Source organism: Electrona antarctica (genome assembly GCF_951216825.1).
Source record: "Electrona antarctica genome assembly, chromosome: 20".
NCBI classification, from domain to species: Eukaryota; Metazoa; Chordata; class Actinopteri; order Myctophiformes; family Myctophidae; genus Electrona; species Electrona antarctica.
This window is the reverse complement of record NC_136801.1, coordinates 2322056-2341648: the sequence shown is the minus strand read 5'-3', so window position 1 is coordinate 2341648 and position 19593 is coordinate 2322056.

Genomic DNA, 19593 nt, shown 5'->3' with positions numbered 1-19593 from the left:
TGTCGTGCGTGTGTGGTTCTGTTTGAATTAAATTCAGATGTCAAAATAATCTATAACAAAAAAGTTATGCTCCTAAATTTGATCAAATATGCTCTATAAATAGTTGTGTATTTATTTAAAGTAGTGGCTCTGATGGATAATTTTGAGTTATTGTAGATCTGTTATTTTGGTGGATGGAAGTTTCCATGTTCCCAATGACCATGTATTTTTCTTGCCCTGTGTCCCACTGGGTTGCATCTCATTTTGGCCCAGACTGTGTTCCTTATAGGTCATATTTTGTCATCTTGCCCTTTTATCATCATTTCACTCATAGCCTACTGCCTGTTTACACAGGGTGGTTCATCTTATCCTTTATATTATTTTATCATATATTATATTATGGATTTCCTGACGCCACATTCAGATTTAATATCTTGTTGACTCCTTATTCAGTCTCCATAATGTCTGTCCCCAGTCAAGTAAACTTGCCATAATGAAAGGTCTATTTTGATTCGAGACTACATGTATTTGACCTTGGTGCCTAGTGAGAAAGTAGATTAGTATAGTATTAGTATTTCTCTCTGTCGAAAGTTTACAGCTAGCAGGGAAAGAATGTTATCTTCAGGTTGCCATAGCAACGCCAGCCTCTGTGCTTTCCCGGTCTATGGCCCTCAATGACTGAACCAAGGAAGATGTCACGATACCAGTCTCATCATCCATGTGCTGGTCCAATGAGTGCTCGACAACCAGCACCACCGTGGGATATTGCGGAAATGAACTATCTATTCAGCCAATGAACGTTTATCAACAACTGATGTGATCTACAGTATTAATGCCTGGGACATGATGTGTCAGGCAGAGACAACCCTGTGCATTTTGTGGCACAGGGGAGAGATTTTGTAATTTGGGTGTATGTGGGATCTGTCCTGTCTCTCTGAACTGAAATGAATCGACAAAACCATATTCTGCTCTGACTGGACTCAATTCTTCCTGGTGGTCTCATTTTTCTTATTGGGTATTTCAAGGTATTTTTCTAAAGAGTATTTCCTGCTTAAAGTAATCCTGTTAAAGCTAATTGTTAACTTTGTCATCTGAAAGGTTTGGTAACCATTTTTTTTACCATTGTTAGAGGCTCTCTGCCTAGAGTTGTGGTGCTGAGTATTTATTTGTACTCTTTGATTACTTTCTTAAAAGTATTTTTATAGTTTCAGTATTATACAGTCCTTTATATCATTAGTGAATCATTAATTGTCCCTTCTGCATTTTATATGCAACAAATTGGTCATATCTTATATATGCAACAAATTGGTCATATCTTATATATTTCCAACAGGCTCTCAAAGGTGTGATCCAGGGACCCTCATGGTTCCTTGAGGGGGTTCCAAATGGACCCATTATAGGTCTGTAACTCTGAGAGTGTAACACATGGACCCAAATGATGGACCCTTACAGGTCTGTAACTCTGAGAGTGTACAAATGGAACCAAATGGACCCTTTTTTAAGTTTTAACTCTGATACTGTACACTGTTAAATTTAACCAGGATTTCACAATACTTTACATTATTATTTCACAATAAAATACTGTGTTCAGAATGTTACTGTGAAATCACACCATCCTCTGTGATATCACAACAAATTACTGTACTGTAACTTGTTACCAGGATTTCACAACACTTTACAATAATCTCACAATAAAATACTGTATTCAGTAATGTTACTGTGAAATCACACCAGCCTCTGTGATATCACAACAAATTACTGTACTGTAACTTGTTACCAGGATTTCACAACACTTTACAATAATCTCACAATAAAATACTACAGGTATTCAGAATGTTACTGTGAAATCACACCATCCTCTGTGATATCACAACAAATTACTGTACTGTAACTTGTTACCAGGATTTCACAACACTTTACAATAATCTCACAATAAAATACTGTATTCAGTAATGTTACTGTGAAATCACACCAGCCTCTGTGATATCACAATAAATTACTTTAAAGTGTTGCATTGTGGGATTGGGCGCAAAATGACATCCATTTTAAGAGGTAAAGGAGTGAAGTGACTGTGAAGATGAAGTTATGAAGTCATGTGAAGTTCATAACTTTGCTCTGATACGGTAAGCCACCCTCTTTGTTCCCTCCACCTTACTGATAACTAGTTGTGCTGTCGTGACTCATTTAGTCTTTCTCCAGCAAATGATGTGTGCTGCTGCTACATAGTGCACACATGCTAATTGCTAACTGCATAGCAACAGAGTGCAGAGCATGTAAGGAGGTGCCTTGTTGACCACATCAACAATATAAACTCATGTAACGTTGTGTGTCTCAACATTATAAACTCATGTAACATTGTGTGTCTAGATTGACCTGTTTTTTTCCTTTTTGGCACTTATTTGACCAATGTTAGCTATATCCTATAGGCCTACACAGAGGCTACATAGAGGCTAGCAGTTTATTGGCATGGCAAATTGGCAATGCAAACGTTTTTAATGTCTGGTGAGTTGTTGATCACAGAGGATTGTTAATTAGATCAACCTGGGATTTTGTAATATGCTAAGTTGTGTGCTTGTGTGCTCTGTGCTGTGGGTAACAGTGTCCATGCTAGACAAATATAATAATCAAATCTACAATTGTCTACAAGCCATTTTCACATAGCTGATTTTGATGCTAAACATGTTTTTTGGGGACCACCCTGACAGCTCACACAACACTGAGCTTGTAGATCGGCTATTTAGAATGGCTTGTTGATTTGTATTAACACATTTTTCATTCATAGCTATTAAAATGGCTAACTAGGCTACATTTCATAATTGTGTGTGTGTGTGTGTGTGTGTGTGTGTGTGTGTGTGTGTGTGTGTGTGTGTGTGTGTGTGTGTGTGTGTGTGTGTGTGTGTGTGTGTGTGTGTGTATAAAATACTACAGGTATTCAGAATGTTACTGTGAAATCACACCATCCTCTGTGATATCACAACATATTACTGTACTGTAACTTGTTACCAGGATTTCACAACACTTTACAATAATCTCACAATAAAATACTGTATTCAGTAATGTTACTGTGAAATCACACCAGCCTCTGTGATATCACAATAAATTACTTTAAAGTGCTGCATTGTGGGATTGGGCACAAAATTACATCCATTTTGAGAGGGAAAAGCAGTGAAGTGACTGTGAAGATGAAGTTATGAAGTTATGAAGTCATGTGAAGTTCATACATTTTTCATTCATAGCTATTAAAATGGCTAACTAGGCTACATTTCATAATTGTGTGTGTGTGTGTGTGTGTGTGTGTGTGTGTGTGTGTGTGTGTGTGTGTGTGTGTGTGTGTGTGTGTGTGTGTGTGTGTGTGTGTGTGTGTGTTTGTTTTTTCACTGTAGGTGGCACTTGCTTGGAGAACTCCCCAACCGCAAACAAATTGACTCCGGAGGAGATTTTACTTGGGTCGCAAAAAATAATGTTCATTGTAAGTAGGCTAAATAACACATCATGGGCTAAATCAAATTTGGCATAGAATAATACAAAGTAGATCTAATGTGATTGACAAATTGATTGAGGTTTGAGGTTTTAGAGGTCCTGGAGAAAGTTTGGTATCAGCGAGCTCTCTTGGACATTGTCACTGAGGTGGTTCAACCTAGCTGCAATTTGCAACACTAGATTTATTTGTATTTGTTTTAAATGGTATGAATCTAGATTTGCAATACCCTCCAATGACTGCCCATTGATCCAAATTGAATTTCCTTAAACTCACCAACATGGCAGTTGTCGGGAAAGCTTGAGTGATCAATCTGCAAAGCGTTTGTTTCATAAAGATCAAGAAATTCGGTGCAGGTGAATATATTATATTTTTTGAAGGGTTGGAGTTTGTAAGCTCTCGTCGAAGGCATTGAACGGCCCTGCGTACCACCTGTTTCGAATTTGCACATAATGCAGGAAGAAGCAGCACAACCCCTTAATAAAAACGAGTGCTTCCAAACTCCAACACTTAGAAAGAAATATCACGGCACAGAATTTCTTAGCAGAAAGTAGCTCATAACAGGTTCTATGGTGGATTTTTATGAAACACTCACTTTGCAGATAGAAAGAGGATAATTCAAGCTTGCCCTACAGCTGCAATGTTTGTGAGTTTAACATTGTTTAATACAAGCAGAATGGAAATTCGATTTGGATCAATTGGCTGTCATTGGATGGTATTGCAACTCCAGATTAATAGATTAATCCCCTTATAAATGCATCTAGTGTTGCAAATTGCGGCTAGGTACAACCAGCAGCTCTCTTAACAGTTTTCTTTTTCACTGTAGGAAGCACCACGGCTTGCTCGGACGACTCTCCAATCGCTGACGAATTGACAACGGCGACACCACTCCCTTCATCCCTCACTTCCATCTCTTCAATGACTGTGTATGTCTCCTCCGTGTGTATTTCAAGGTTTCTAGCTTACAATAGGAACCAAATACTTCTGGGTTGATGGCTAAAAACAGTACGTGGGAAGTCAGAAATTAATGAGAGTAGAGCAAACGCATTATTGATTTTGTTATTTCCATGGGATTTTCTGACTAAGCAATGCATTAAAAATACCCACCCTATCCTTTAAGATTATTACAGATTTTGTGACATACTATGTTGTTGTTTTCTTTCTATAGGTTTTTGTTGGGGGGAATACTGTGTGCTGTAGTAATTGATTCATGTTTGACATTCTCCGTTCTTTCAGATAATGAATCAAGACATAAAGGAGGCAGTTTCTGTTGAAACCCTGGCTTCCCTGCTGGAAGGGTTTGAAGAGCTTGGTGTGGACCAATCCAGTATCGAAAATTGCTGGTATTTTTATCTTCATCTGAGCATTAGTGGGTGGCGATGGAAAGTTGGTCTATAATAGCAGAATGGTACAAGTTACACCATTTAATAATTTTGCTTGACAAACTGAATTTCTTTTTTCTCCAGCAAGTATACTTCATCTACCTCTTCCCCTCTCTATCTAGTATTCATCATTTGTTGCAGCTGCTTACGTGTAGGACTGTTGCTGTCGCCTCTCCAACCCTCACAAGTAAGTGTAAGGTTTAAGTTTAAACCTGTGGCTGCACTAGACTATAGTTCACGTTTACACTAAATCACATTCATTCACATGTTGACAATGTTCCCTATGATTCCAGTGGACTGTCTTTTACGCACTATGTTGAATCTATACTACCATAGATATACAGTATGTTACAGTTATGTCTTAATTTACAGGCATGTGCCACAGCTGCTGATGTGCAGAGGACAGAGAAATTACTGAGCACCCACTGCTTGATCCTGCTTGATTGTCCAAGGTAGGCCTACTGTTGATCTGGATTTTATCACAGTATCAACTCACATGTTGCTGATCATTTAAATTCTGCTCTTGTTTATTTAGCATTTCACCTCTTTACAATATCACATAATGGGTACCCATTGTGTACCCACTGTTTAGGTGATATGATGCAGCCTAGGGCCTGGATGCTGTCTATTGAAGAACAAGTGGTGATGGGACCACACAATGGGATCATCAATGGGATATCTGCGGTTTTCGCGAGCTGCTACAACTTCCATCTGCAGTATCCTGAGGATGGCACGTGCACTCTGGAGTTTTCCAAAGGTATTGTAACACTGAAATTAACATTGTACTTGATTGCTTGCAACATTGATACTTGTATACTTGTATCAATGTTGCTTAGATTTCAGTACTACTTTCTTTCTGTGGTGTAGGGTTTACACCACTGCATGTGCCTTGTATAAATGATGCAATATATAAAACTATGTAAAACTAAAAGTTGTTGTCTTGCCTTATTGTTTACAGGTGCTTCTTGGGCATTAACCCTGAGAGAGGCTCCAAATCGAAGAAGCGTGGAGTATCAACCCATTCAACCCATACGTGAGCATGTGAAAACTTGTGGACTTTGAATGGTTGATAATGATGGTATTCAGGACCCCAATATGAGACGCACTCATACCATTTTGAGAAAACCTGTGGACTTTGAATGGATGTTGATGCCCTACTCTCGTTTGTCTAACTCCACCAGCCATTCTTATCTGGATATGTAAAATTGCCTATGATTTGTGTGTGCATGTGTGCGCGTACATGCATGTGTGTGCGCGTGTGTGTGTCACTATTACTAATGGTGGTAAAGTGTTTTTGTTAGTTTTTTTACTCCATTTAAAGAAACAGTTCAGCCAAAACTCAAAATGTAGTATCTACTTAACACCATGCTGAATTGCTGATTCAAGGTCAGGTGATTTATAGTCCACAAAAACTGCTGGAATTTCACAGGAAAACTGTGTTGCAGCCTCCTCCTAAATTACTGAAGTCAATGACGACCAGTTTTCATACTGCAGTAGGGCCTATGCTGGTCTGGTGTAATCCAAACTCCAGGAGTGTTTGTAGACACTCGTGTGAAGTGAGTGGTGCAACTCCGTGTGGGGGTTCCCGGGGGGGGGGGGGGGGGGGGGGTTCCAGACCCCCAGGAACGCGCCCTGGGGGCCAGGCCGGTTCCGGGCGTGCCGCCCCGAGAAATGACAGAGTTACCGTGTGGCGGCCCCTCTACTGTACCCTCTACTGTACTGTACTACCCACCCACACACATAGCTCCGTAAGGGAGTGGTTGCACCACTCAAAAATCTCCACTGAGTATAGCAGGGCTTTATGTGAGACTGATGTGGTTGTTCTTTGTCCATTTGAAATGTTGCACGTTGCACTTTAATTGTTAATAAAAAGTTTAAATTAATAAAGTTTTGTTTTTCTTTTAGCAGATCCGCAAAGCATGTTTGTGTATGTATGGTAAAATCACAGTTAAAAATGTAATTTTACAATACTTTACTGTATTAGATATAATGTCAATTTACAGTAAATTACATTACTTTCACAGTAATGGTAATAATATATACAGTAAATAACTGTAGTACATACTGGTAAATCACAGTAAATGACATTACTTTCACAGTAATGGTAATAATATATACAGTAAATAACCGTACTACATACTGGTAAATCACAGTAAATGACATTACTTTCACAGTAATGGTAATAATATATACAGTAAATAACTGTACTACATACTGGTAAATCACAGTAAATGACATTACTTTCACAGTAATGGTAATAATATATACAGTAAATAACTGTACTACATACTGGTAAATCACAGTAAATTACATTACTTTCACAGTAATGGTAATAATATATACAGTAAATAACTGTACTGCATACTGGTAAATCACAGTAAATTACAGTAATTTCACAGATGTGAAATTACAGTAATTTACTGTGAGATAATTACTGTGAAACTTACTGTGAAAGTACGGCAATTATTAGCCAGTAATTTACTGTGACTTCACAGCAAATTATTTAACAGTGTACACATGGAATCAAATGGGACTCTTATAGGTCCATTTGGTTTTACTCTCAGAGTTATGGGGGTCCTTGAAATTAAAAAGTTTGAGAACCTGTATGCAATGGCTTATCTCTTGAAAAAAGAGAGACCAGCCTATTCTCCAAACCATCATATCTTATGCTTTGCTAGGTTGTACAAAATAATATTGGGTCAATTTAATTTGCAGGACTCACCTCGCGCACAGCTGCCTTGTCTGTGTTGTTGACATGTGATGCTACAGTATGTGAGAGTGCTCTGTTTATCCTGAGGTCAGGGGGCAAATACACACACAGAGATTACCCACTACCCAAAACTTTGATCTTCTAATCATTCCATACTACAATGAAAGGCAGAACTCAGTGTTACCGATTAGCCCTAGCCCGGCATATATTTATTGATTACATGGGGGCATTCCCCTGAAATGAATAAGAACAGCACTTGAATATGAATAACATGATATATGACCTGTTATATTGCGAATCAGATTCGCTCCATATCAGCTCGTCGGTCGGGGCCCCTGGAAGCAGGACAGAAGGCTTGTTCTGTCATGGAGAATTCTGACGTGTCTCTACTTTCTCAGACCCTATATAGAAATCTTTCTGTCGCTCTGTGACCTTGCTTGAGCACATGCAGCTAGGGTGCACACTCTGTTAATTAATGGTACTGCTTAAAGGTCTACATTATCCCACCAGCCTCTCTCGGTCATGAGAAAATCAATGACCGCACAACAATGAATAAAAGTTTAACCGGCTAATGTAACATCATTCAAAAGGACACGCTGCATGAGTAACATAATATATTTCAAACTTAAGCTGAGCTTGCATGGGGTGGGGGAGAGATTCTGGAATCTTATCCAACCACTGGTCTGTGTCCATTCGATCTCAGGGCCAGCGGGCCAGTGGTCAGGCACTCCAGGGGGAACAGCTCATGGCCAAACATCAAAGTCAAGAGATCAACACTTATAACAACTACTAACTACTTGATTAAAAAAAATCCTGTAATTCAATCATGTACATGAACATAAGTATAATCTCTATGTAATTAATTATGTAACTCAAAATCTCCCACAAGGGGATGAAATCATACTACATCAGTGTGATTACTAAGATCGCTCTAAAATTGGATGACATCATAAAATAAAGATTATTTGAATGATGTGAAACACATACAGTATATGACATCCTAAATATCTTGCTGATTATTTGAATCACTTCAATGTACTCACTTATATGACATTGTAAATAACATGCTGATTATTTGAATCACTTCAATGTACTTAATTATATGACATTGTAAATAACATGTGGATTAAGCTACTTCAGTCAGTTCCCGCGAGCGATGATGAATCCAAGTAGACAGGGAAAACCACACCCTATTTGTTATTTGTTTGTATTCTTGTTTAGGGCTGTGGAAAGCCTGGCACTATGGGTGGGGCAACTCCCACACCATACCATTTGGCCATGTTTCACCTTTGAACTCGGGCTGACTTTCGTAGGACAATATGGAAATTTTGGGTTCCATAACCCCCACACTGTACTGTGTGTAACATCTCCCCCCTGGGGTATCGTATGCTTGCTTAAGTCTCTCAATTGTACCATACAAAAATATTCAACTGAATGTTGTTGTTGTTTGGAATTAATAAAAAATGAAAAGGTCAGTCCAGGTACAAATATTTCCACACCAAAGTACCATGCACTTTTTCTATTGTATGTGCACCAATGTTCTCTTCTCCCGGCGTCCTGGTGAGAGGAGAAGGGGGTCGTTGATCAGGACGATCGGGACAGAGCGCGTAGGGTTGGCTCCAGAGCACCACCATATAATGAAAATTTTCTTGTTTTTTTTTTTTATTCCCCGGTTAACTAACCTTTAAATCAACCTACAGTCCCCCCCATCGTTATTACTTAACTGTAAGCAATAACTACTTCTTTTTTACTATACCTTATTGTTATTCTATCAGATCAACCTACAGTTATTTAGTGGTGTGACCTTCTCCCGGGGTCCGCTCCCATCCCTGGACGGCTTAAGTGTCATTTAATAGACATTCCCAAGCCCCCCCAGAATGGGGGGCTCCTCCCATGCGGCTACTGTCCACGACCTTGCTGCTTCGTGCTCTTGATTGGTGGGGGGGCATGGATCTTCTTGGGGGGGTGTATGTGTCATGTGTAATAATCTACAGGGTCTGACCATGGCACCGTATACCAGAAACGTGTCTTTTGGAGGTTAAGCTTCTCCCTCCTAGTTATAGAACTCAGTGTATAGCATACACCTGAGTGTAGCTATGGGACTCATTGAATTATCAATGTTCCCCAGAGATGGGAATTGTATGTGGCGTCTACTTTTAAGTCCAGTTAATGTAGTAAAATGATGATGTGAAGAATAAGGTGACAATATGACCTATATGGAACACGGTCTGGGCCAAAGTTCTATCTGTGTTGAACAACAGAATATGATGGAGTGGCCAACTTGACATGACGTGTAAACAACATGTCAGAATTTATCTAACAACTCCGCCCTTGGTTTACAAATGAGATTACAGCTAAAAATGGGATTGGGTGTTGAACAAATTGGGATGGTCAAATATATCTATATATCTAAATATGTACATTGAGGTAAGGGGCATTGAAGTTAAGGTAAACAGAAAAATACCATGTCATATTCCACCCAAAAATGGGTCTTTATAAAATGAATGACCGAAACAACCTAAAATTTGGAGCCAAGGTTCAAATGGACCACAGTACCTTCAACATGGGGGCTTTGTCAGCCAGGTGCACTAATCACATTCCTTCAGATCACATCAGTGGGTCACATTTCAGGGCCCTCAAACAGCAAACAACCGTAAACTTAAGAGAGGCTATCCTTATGACAGGTAGAAGTTAGTGAAAAGTCAAAAAAAATTTAGTCTAGGGTCCTGTGGAAACCTTACTAACATTATCACCCACAAAGGTGGGTTCTCATAGCCAACAGGCCTGGATACAAGTCCATAGGATCTATGTGCATGTATCCTGAAAATAATTTAGACAAAACTCACATGAGATGGTATATTCCTCATTCCCTTTATTCAATACTTCCTGAGTCCTCGTCGGTCCTAATGGGGAGGCATATACACCAGTTCCTGGAGAATGGATGAACAGAGAATGTAAGGGAAAAAATTTAAACATGTTTTGGAGATATGAACTGGGACATATGTGGAAGAATTGTTGAATTCAGAATGGTAACTTAACTATGGGATAATGGCAATGGAATGCCACAGCAGAGGTTTGGTTCTGACTTCTTTGACTACCTGCGATATGAATATCAGAGGAGAGAAAGGAGAGAAAAATACTTTGGCCAAGGCCCAATATTAATATCAAATCAATAACAGTAATACAAATAAGTTACATTAAGTGATGGCGACAGTGGATGTCCATGGTAAAAAAAATGGGAAAACACCCTAAAACTGAGAGCGTCAAAAACGGTATAAAATTTACCTTGAGTGTCATGAATGGACTACATTTAACCTTAAGTTGGGAAGGCTGCGTTCCCGATTGGAATGCACCCAAAACAGGAGGGATGGTGATAAGATAGCTGTTTATATAACAAAGAAGCAAGTGTTCTCAAAACATAAAAACAAATGAAGAAAATAAGAAATGGAAGGACAATGGGTGAAGGGGGGAGGGGGTGGGGGGGAAACAAAAAAACAACTGTACGAGTATGAGTGTGGTTGGTGCAAAAATATAAATAATGATTGAATCAGGGTAATAAAAAATAAAAATAAAATAACCATTAGAGGCATGGTGAAATAAAATTAACCTTAAAGGCATGGTGAGGTAGAAAACATAACCAATAATCAAAATGAATAATGAACTGAGGCTGGGTTTCCAGTACTCACTATCACTGGGAAATACAGGACTCAAGGCTGAGGTTCAGAGAGACCAAGAGAGTGCACTATGACCAGCATATCACTCACCTCGATCCTCCGAAACCCCGCCCTTCACGTCAACGCCAGTGATAGTAGCCCTGGAAATCCTAATCCATAAAGAAAACAAAATATCAGAATTATACAAGGAAATATCAGGTGAGAATGAATAATAACAAAATAATAAATGAATGAAATCAATAAGGGGATAGGTTGAAATCAATAATAAATTGTCATGATAATGGGCATTTAAATGGTCAAGGGGTCCTATCTAAAAATGAAAAACCATGGCACGGCCACTAGGCAATTATAAAGTGTATGAAATGATGATAAATGGCGGAACACGGAGCCTGACAGATAAATAAATCAATAGTAAATAGTCGTCACGCATCCCTAATATCATACTCTTCAAAAATAAGTGTTTCACTCACACACATACGCACGAACATGGACAAACACATATGCACGCACACACGCATGAACGCATGCACACACACACATAGACAAGGCAACATATCCGCCCACAAGACAAACGCACTCACTCAGTCACTCTAAATACAAATAAAATTATGTACAATATATGAAGGTGACATTGAACAAATGGTACGTTACATACACACCCACATCATTCAACTATTAAAAGAAGAATAACTGTTCTACGGGACTACACACACATCCATCCAACACAAGACGCACAGGCCCACAGGCAGGTAGAGAAAAAGGAGAGAAGGAGAGAGAGACCACTTAAGTATTCTAATTTTTTCCTGTATTTGGTCCCGCTCCTTGGCCGTACTTAGCTGTACGTAAACATATATAGTTGTAACAAATTGGCCACAATCATATTAATTTTATGACACCCCTCTGACCCATTTATGTGTAGTTTTACCGGTGTGTTTAATAATAAAACAAAACAAAAAAACAAAAAAACAAAAAAACAAAATTCACTCACAGAATAATGCCTTATGGCAGTGAAAGTGTTTACTTTCTATGTGTTCTGTCATTGAACTCTCTGTAATCAGAGTCATGAGAGCTGTCTGGGCCCTGTGAGGAGAACTGATTAAGAGTTTCAGTCAACAGTTTTAGATATTCTTTGTGGTCGTTCAAATGCCAGACCGTGCTGTTATCCCATGTCTGGTCCCCGCTGGTGCCAGGCATACGTCTCCCTGTCATTAACTCATAAGGGGACAAATGCGTACGCACATTTTGCTGAGCCCTTATTTCAATAAGGGCTATTGGTAATGCCTGAACCCAATCAACCTTTTGCTTTGCACAAATTGTGCCTAGTTTCTCCTTGATGGTGTGGATGGCCCCCCCTGCTGTGACCTTTGCCTCTGCACAAATTCTCTCTTCAGTAACTACGCGATCAGCGGCCTCCATTTGTGATTGACCCTGGGGTGCGAAATGATGTCGCACGGCGAAATGGTCGAGCAGTTGTTTCATCCGCGCGTTTTCAAAATGAATCCCATGAACGGATGAAACAGTCCGCGGGACCCCCCAGCGTGGAATCAAATCTCTTACAAGCCAGTCGTATATGTTGACTATACTCTGATTCTGACATGCCCTCGCTTCTGCCCACCCTGTGCAATAATCAATGGCCACCAAGAGGTATCTTAGTCCTCCTACTGTGTGGTGCATGTCTATATAATCGATGCATACGTTCTGCCAAGGCAGTGACGGCAGGGGGCAAGATCCCGTAGGATATGTGATAGTGGGCCTGGTTTGATATGGGCTATGGCCACAATCTTCAGGCATTTCGGCCTCCCGGTTATGTCGTGGGTGGTATTGATTGATTGGCGGCTCGGCATACTGGTTGTATCGTGTCTCGGACATACGTTGCAGGTTGGGCGCAGACTGTCTTTGTTGTGGGGCCTGTGGTTGTTGAACTGGGTTGTGGTGGCTCTGTATGGTCCCACTATTCTGAGGTTGCTTTTTCGGTTGGCCAAGTCCCGGGTCTAGGGTGCCGGGGCAGTTTACAGCAATGTGGCCATAACCATGACAACACCAACATTGAACTTCCTCCATTGGTGTAAACCAGCTATTGGCGTTTGATCGTAACCGTTGCCATCCGCTTCTTCCTCCTCTTCCTCCTCTTCCTCTCTGCGGCCCCCCACGTGAAACTCTGGCAAACTCAGGATTGTGCAACGTAGCCTCAAATGGATCCATAAGTGTCGGGGAGTCATATGGGGGATGTACAGGTCTCGTGGGTGTCGACAAAGCCTTTATCTCAGCGTCCAGGGCCAGCTGGGTCTTTGTTATGGGATCAGGAGTCTGTATTTTGACTTCCGGGGCAGTCAGCAGGAGATTGTGATAGAATAGGGAAATACACTTATAGCGAAATTCTGCCATCTTCACTGTGGCCCGTGAGGAGGGGTTCTTCTGGTCAGCTTGCCTAGCTCGCAAATTATCACCTTCAAGGACATAAAGCTGATGCATTTGCTCACATGTGATACGTGCATGATGTTGTCTCCCTGTGTCTGGAGCATTCGGTGTACAGCAACAGCCCCATGGGTGTGAAGTCAAAGTTAAGACACCCCTACCTCGCCATTCGATCAACAACTCCTTGGTCTGACTGACCAAAGGAGTGGACTTCCTCCCATGTGTTGATTGGAGTTCTTTTTCATATTGAGCGAATTGTTGTTCAAAGGTGGTCACCATTTTGGAAGCTTTCACAAGAGTACAAGGTGGACTTTAATTGTGAGAGAAAGGGTTTTTTATAATTGTGTTTCCTGGTCCCTATGGGCTGCTATATGTCAATTTCCAGGGGAATATGCCTCAATAAAACTGAAGTGTTTTTTATTTAGCCGAATAAAATGTATTTGATGTCTGTGGCTGGGAGCTGAGTGCATGCAAAACGTGTGTTACTATGGGTAGGGATCAGTGTTTTTTAGATTTCCTTTATAATACAGAACTGAGCACAGTAACCGTCAGTAGCCTACAACCCCTCCCCCGTCTCCCTTAATTATTTATTTATTTTTTCCTCAAGCAATTAAATATATACTTGAAGAATGGATTGTCTTATAGAGATCGAAGGTCATATATAGAATGGGTTGAGTCACAAACCTATAGCTAAGTGGGTCTGCTTGAGTCATCCAGTCCTACACTTCCTCTGGTAACTTACCCCAAGATTTGGGACTATAGGAGGCAGTATAGGCTGACCCGTGCATGGGCTGGTCACAGCAGTAGACGTCACACGCCGTGGTCGTGTTACTGGGGACATAAACATTTAGGGGGGTAAATAAATATTCCCACTCATGTTGAGGCCTTGACCTTTGTCAAGTCCTAATTCCACAAATTTATATACTCATTGTAATATTATGTGAATTGCTATATAAAAGTGGTTCTCAGTATTGTATCTCTAGTGCCCTCTCCTTGTCTGTTGCAAGTGAATCCGAACTATAAAAACAAATACACTTGACCAAACAGCTCATCTACAAGCTCACAGCTGTCACACTGTGAGGTTGTAGTCCTCCCTTAATTAGACAGCGAGAAAAAATTAAGATTAGCTGGAAATATTGTGAGTGTTTTGTAATACATCTGTTTGTACATGCCTTATTCGCCCAGAGACAGATGCATATTATGAGAGATTCCTACATGAAATGTAAACAGCAGATCATACAGGCATTTTAGATTCCTCATCTGACTTAGCTAGTTTGCATTTGTAATGTCGCCATTTACTCTCCGTTCGTACGGTGCAGGCCGGGCGTGGTGAAAGTCATACAGCAAGACAGAGTTATGCCAAATATGGATGTCCTAGGCGTAAATGCACCCCACTCAATGCCATTTGTGGCAACCTTGCATAGCCTTTGACCACGCTCGCCTGGTAAAGACTAAACAAAGGATGTTCCCGGTATCAGAGCTGTATTCTCTCACAACATTACTGCAGACCAAACATTAGCGCCTGCGTAGTGATTTTCCCAATAGACCCATGCACGCGCACCCGCACGCCCCCCCCCGCACGCACATACATGCACACAAACGCATTGGAGCGAGCTGTGAGGTTACATGACTGAATACGGTATTGCTTACTACATGTACTAGCCTGGAAAAAAAGAATATCAAAATGTAATGTTTAAGACAATGATAAGAAAATAGATGCCGTAAAACCTGTAAAATTAACTATTCCTGATACATTTCTGAAGATATTAAACAGGACAGTATTCCCCCACCACACTTCACAGAGCCTGGGAGGGAGAGCCACGCACGCACACACACGCACACATGCACTAAGCAGCTTCTCCTCTCCCCGGCACATTCCTGAGAAAGCAACAGTCAGGTTCCGGCCCCTCTCACCCTCCCGTGTAGCAAATTACTTAGCTGAGACTCTGTGAGAGGGACCCGACCCGTCTGACACTTTCTCGTCCCAAGGGGAACATGTCAAGATTCCAAACACCGCGATGATATGATGGGGTCATACGATACAATGCTCACAAATACTAATCTATAACATGGGTCATAAACTACTATTTCCTTGTCTGTTACTCCTTAATTACAAATGTTGTATATTTCAATGGCATTTTAGCTCCTTGCTGGGAGCTCGGGCACCACGTGGCACGGTACATTTATACGCACACACATTCAGGGCCGAAACCCAGAAACACAGAGAAGCAGCACAGTTGAGTAACCGGTAGAACATGGTTAATACCCGAAGGTCATGAATGTATCTTAAATCTTACAATTAATTGAAGCTAATTTAAGTATATTAGCATGTGTTTGCCACTAGCTATGAGTTTGGTAGTGTCATATCCCTAATATGTATGGCATGGTGTAGTACAGTTGAGTTTGGGTTTTTTCATCCCAGCCTACTGACAGGAAATATGCTGAGCTGTGTATCAGACGGTTATTCTCTTGAAACCACATGGTTTGATGGAAATCATAAACCTACATTTCTTATCTCTTTACACAACTAACAGGGGAGTAATTATGCCACTCAGTCACACATCATTATGATATCAGATTATCAGGAAGCTCAAAGTCTAGACATTAAAGTGCATGACAGTAAGTACACCTTTAATGAGCCTAACAATATGCTGTTGGAGGACAAGCATAAAAAGCTTTTTTGTTCCAGTACTGACTACAGTATGTGGACCATGGTGACATTGATCAATTCTTGATAAAATAGCTTCTAATATATTATTTAGGCCCCAAAATCTAAGCTCTCCCCACCTCCCCCACAGCTCCACATTCCAGGACACAGATAAGACAAGACAAGCAGAATGGGGCATTTAAGAAACAAAAAATGACATTTAGACCATAATGGATAGCCGATAAATAACCAAATGTAATCTTTAAAAAATTAAAATTAAACCTGGGAATTAAATAGCCAAATTCAATAATGGCATCCTTGATGTTACCTTGTTTTGGGGTCATATAAACATGTAAATGGTAAGTGTTTTGTAACCACACAAAGCAGTCTTTTACTCAAACTTTATCAAGTAAAATAAATTAACTGTGGTTGTTTCTGAAGTTTTGAAACAAGATGGCCTTGCACTCAGCTACCAGCTAAATTAATAACAACGTTAGAGCAAGCGCTGTAACCTTTTGCCCAACAATACATCACATCAACAGAGCTGAATGTTTAGCTATCTAAACATATATATATACATTATATATGTGTATTGTATTTATTATTATTAATTTAAATGGAATGGCTGGAACCTGGAAATGAAGAGTTTACCCTAGTTTTCAAAATGTAAAATACACATGCTACATGCATACAACACAATCCACTGTAGCCTGTCAATCACCCAACAGGTCAATGCATTCAGACCTGCCAAATGTCAATATGGTATCACACCCAATTATCACCATCATTTTAGCATTTAGCATAAGCTCTGGGTATATAAATATTTGTAGTGATTGCCCAAATGGCTGGTGTCGCTGCTATATGCATATGAACAGCACTACCTAGTTTGTGCACATACACCATAACCTTGTTGGCTCTTGCTGTTATAGGTGATTATTTTTAGAACTTGGTATTCATATTTTAGAGAACTGTTAACTTGAATTATCAAGTTTGTATTTGATCCCTGCTGCATCATGTCAAATGCAGTTTGTCTCAAACATTCTGAAATGTCTTTTCCCTTGTCCTAAGGAAAACCATTGAGTTTGATCTTACAGAGTGCAACTTTTATTAATGTTCTTGGCAATACTTTTGTGGGAAATGTATAATGTTTATAATTTACTACACGATTTGGTCTGATAAACCCCCAGGATACAGTGTCTCTTCTCTCCGATATCAGATTATTTGTGTATTCAGTTTCCCACTGGCCAGGTGAGAAACGGAAAATATTATATCAGAGGGGAGAGACGAAGTGGGGGTGGGGATGTGTATCCGACCAGATGTTATTATGAGAATTGATGTTAACCTGATTTCAAACAACACATTCACCTCTTTATCTGACTCCAACAAATTAAAAATGAGAATGTGTTCGTAAGGTAATAACTTGAACTGAAAGAAAAGAATGGTTGTAGTAAGAAACTTTACTGTTTCCTTGTGCCCTACTGGGAGAGTATTTTTACTTAGTTACAAATCTAAAGTACTTTAATGGCGGTGAGCTGGGGCACCACGTGGCAGTCCGTCTCACATCAACCTGCCTGCAGCTCTCCCTTTCTAGGGGGCCTAGGCTTTGATAAATATGCCAATCTACAAGCTCAGCAGTGTACCCTGTGAGCCTGTACATGTGGCATTTTTCCCTAAATTCCTGTATATCAGTATCTGATGTATGTACACGTACGTTTTACAGAAGGGATGAATTAATATTTACAGTAATCAATTACACATTTATAATCAATCATTAAGCCAATCGATCCCTCTTACTCCACATGAGTGTGCGTGCATGTCATGTCCCCCAGAGACATGAAACTTATATACATTTACACTAATCGATCAGTTAAGCCAATCGATCCCTTACTCCACAGAGTGAGCGTGTAATGCACTAATCGATCAGTTCGCGACCCAATCGATCCCTTACCTCCACATGAGTGAGCGTGCATGTCATGTCCCCAGAGTGTTTGACCTTATATACATTTGCACTAATCGATCAGTTAAGCCAATCGATCCCTTACTCCACAGAGTGAGCGTGCAATGCACTAATCGATCAGATATACATTTATTGATACACTAAATGCTATTCAAGCGCTGTTCCCCATTCAAATCACATAATATGTACATCTTTATTGTTTCCTCCTCTATCTCATGAATGGTTTTGGCCTAAATTTAGTTTAATTTAGTTCTCCTACAAGTAGCTTTAAGGTGGTGCACTTCGCCTATAATAAGCATAGAATATATGCATACCTTTTTATGGGACCCCAAGGAGTGCAACACCCAAGTTTTTGCAGGAAAACGGCTGTTTGGTCTTTTGGGTTGGTTTATCTCTGTTGTGTAAGAAGCCAGCAGACGGGATATGCTCGATGTCGGAGTCACCAGCTGATGCTACAGTATGTGAGAGTGCTCTGTTTATCCTGAGGTCAGGGGGCAAATACACACACAGAGATTACCCACTACCCAAAACTTTGATCTTCTAATCATTCCATACTACAATGAAAGGCAGAACTCAGTGTTACCGATTAGCCCTAGCCCGGCATATATTTATTGATTACATGGGGGCATTCCCCTGAAATGAATAAGAACAGCACTTGAATATGAATAACATGATATATGACCTGTTATATTGCGAATCAGATTCGCTCCATATCAGCTCGTCGGTCGGGGCCCCTGGAAGCAGGACAGAAGGCTTGTTCTGTCATGGAGAATTCTGACGTGTCTCTACTTTCTCAGACCCTATATAGAAATCTTTCTGTCGCTCTGTGACCTTGCTTGAGCACATGCAGCTAGGGTGCACACTCTGTTAATTAATGGTACTGCTTAAAGGTCTACATTATCCCACCACATGACATGGGCTTGCAGGACAGAACTTTTATTTGTGACAGACACATAGTTCCTTTGCATACAATACAATCTGCTTCTCATTGGTCAGTCACAAAGCTAAGAAAACAGTAGCCTACTTTTTCTGCATGTCAATGATGAGATAGTTCTTTGGCATTTCAAGTTTTCCTCACGGAGAGCAGAGCAGACAACAGTCTATCTGCAGACAGCAGAGCAGCCAGCGAGCCTTTCTCTGATCTGCGGTCGGGACCGCAGTGCATGCAGAGTTATGAATAACACACATTCCGGGGTTCGGGCTGAAAGTCCACCTCTCACAGTGTTTTTCCACTACGAACCATTGAACGTGCATTGTAATACACATTGGTCTGAATGGTCTGTGAGCGTAGCGATACACTACAAGCGATACGTGTAAAACCCCGGACATTTGAGGGAATTTATAAAACCCC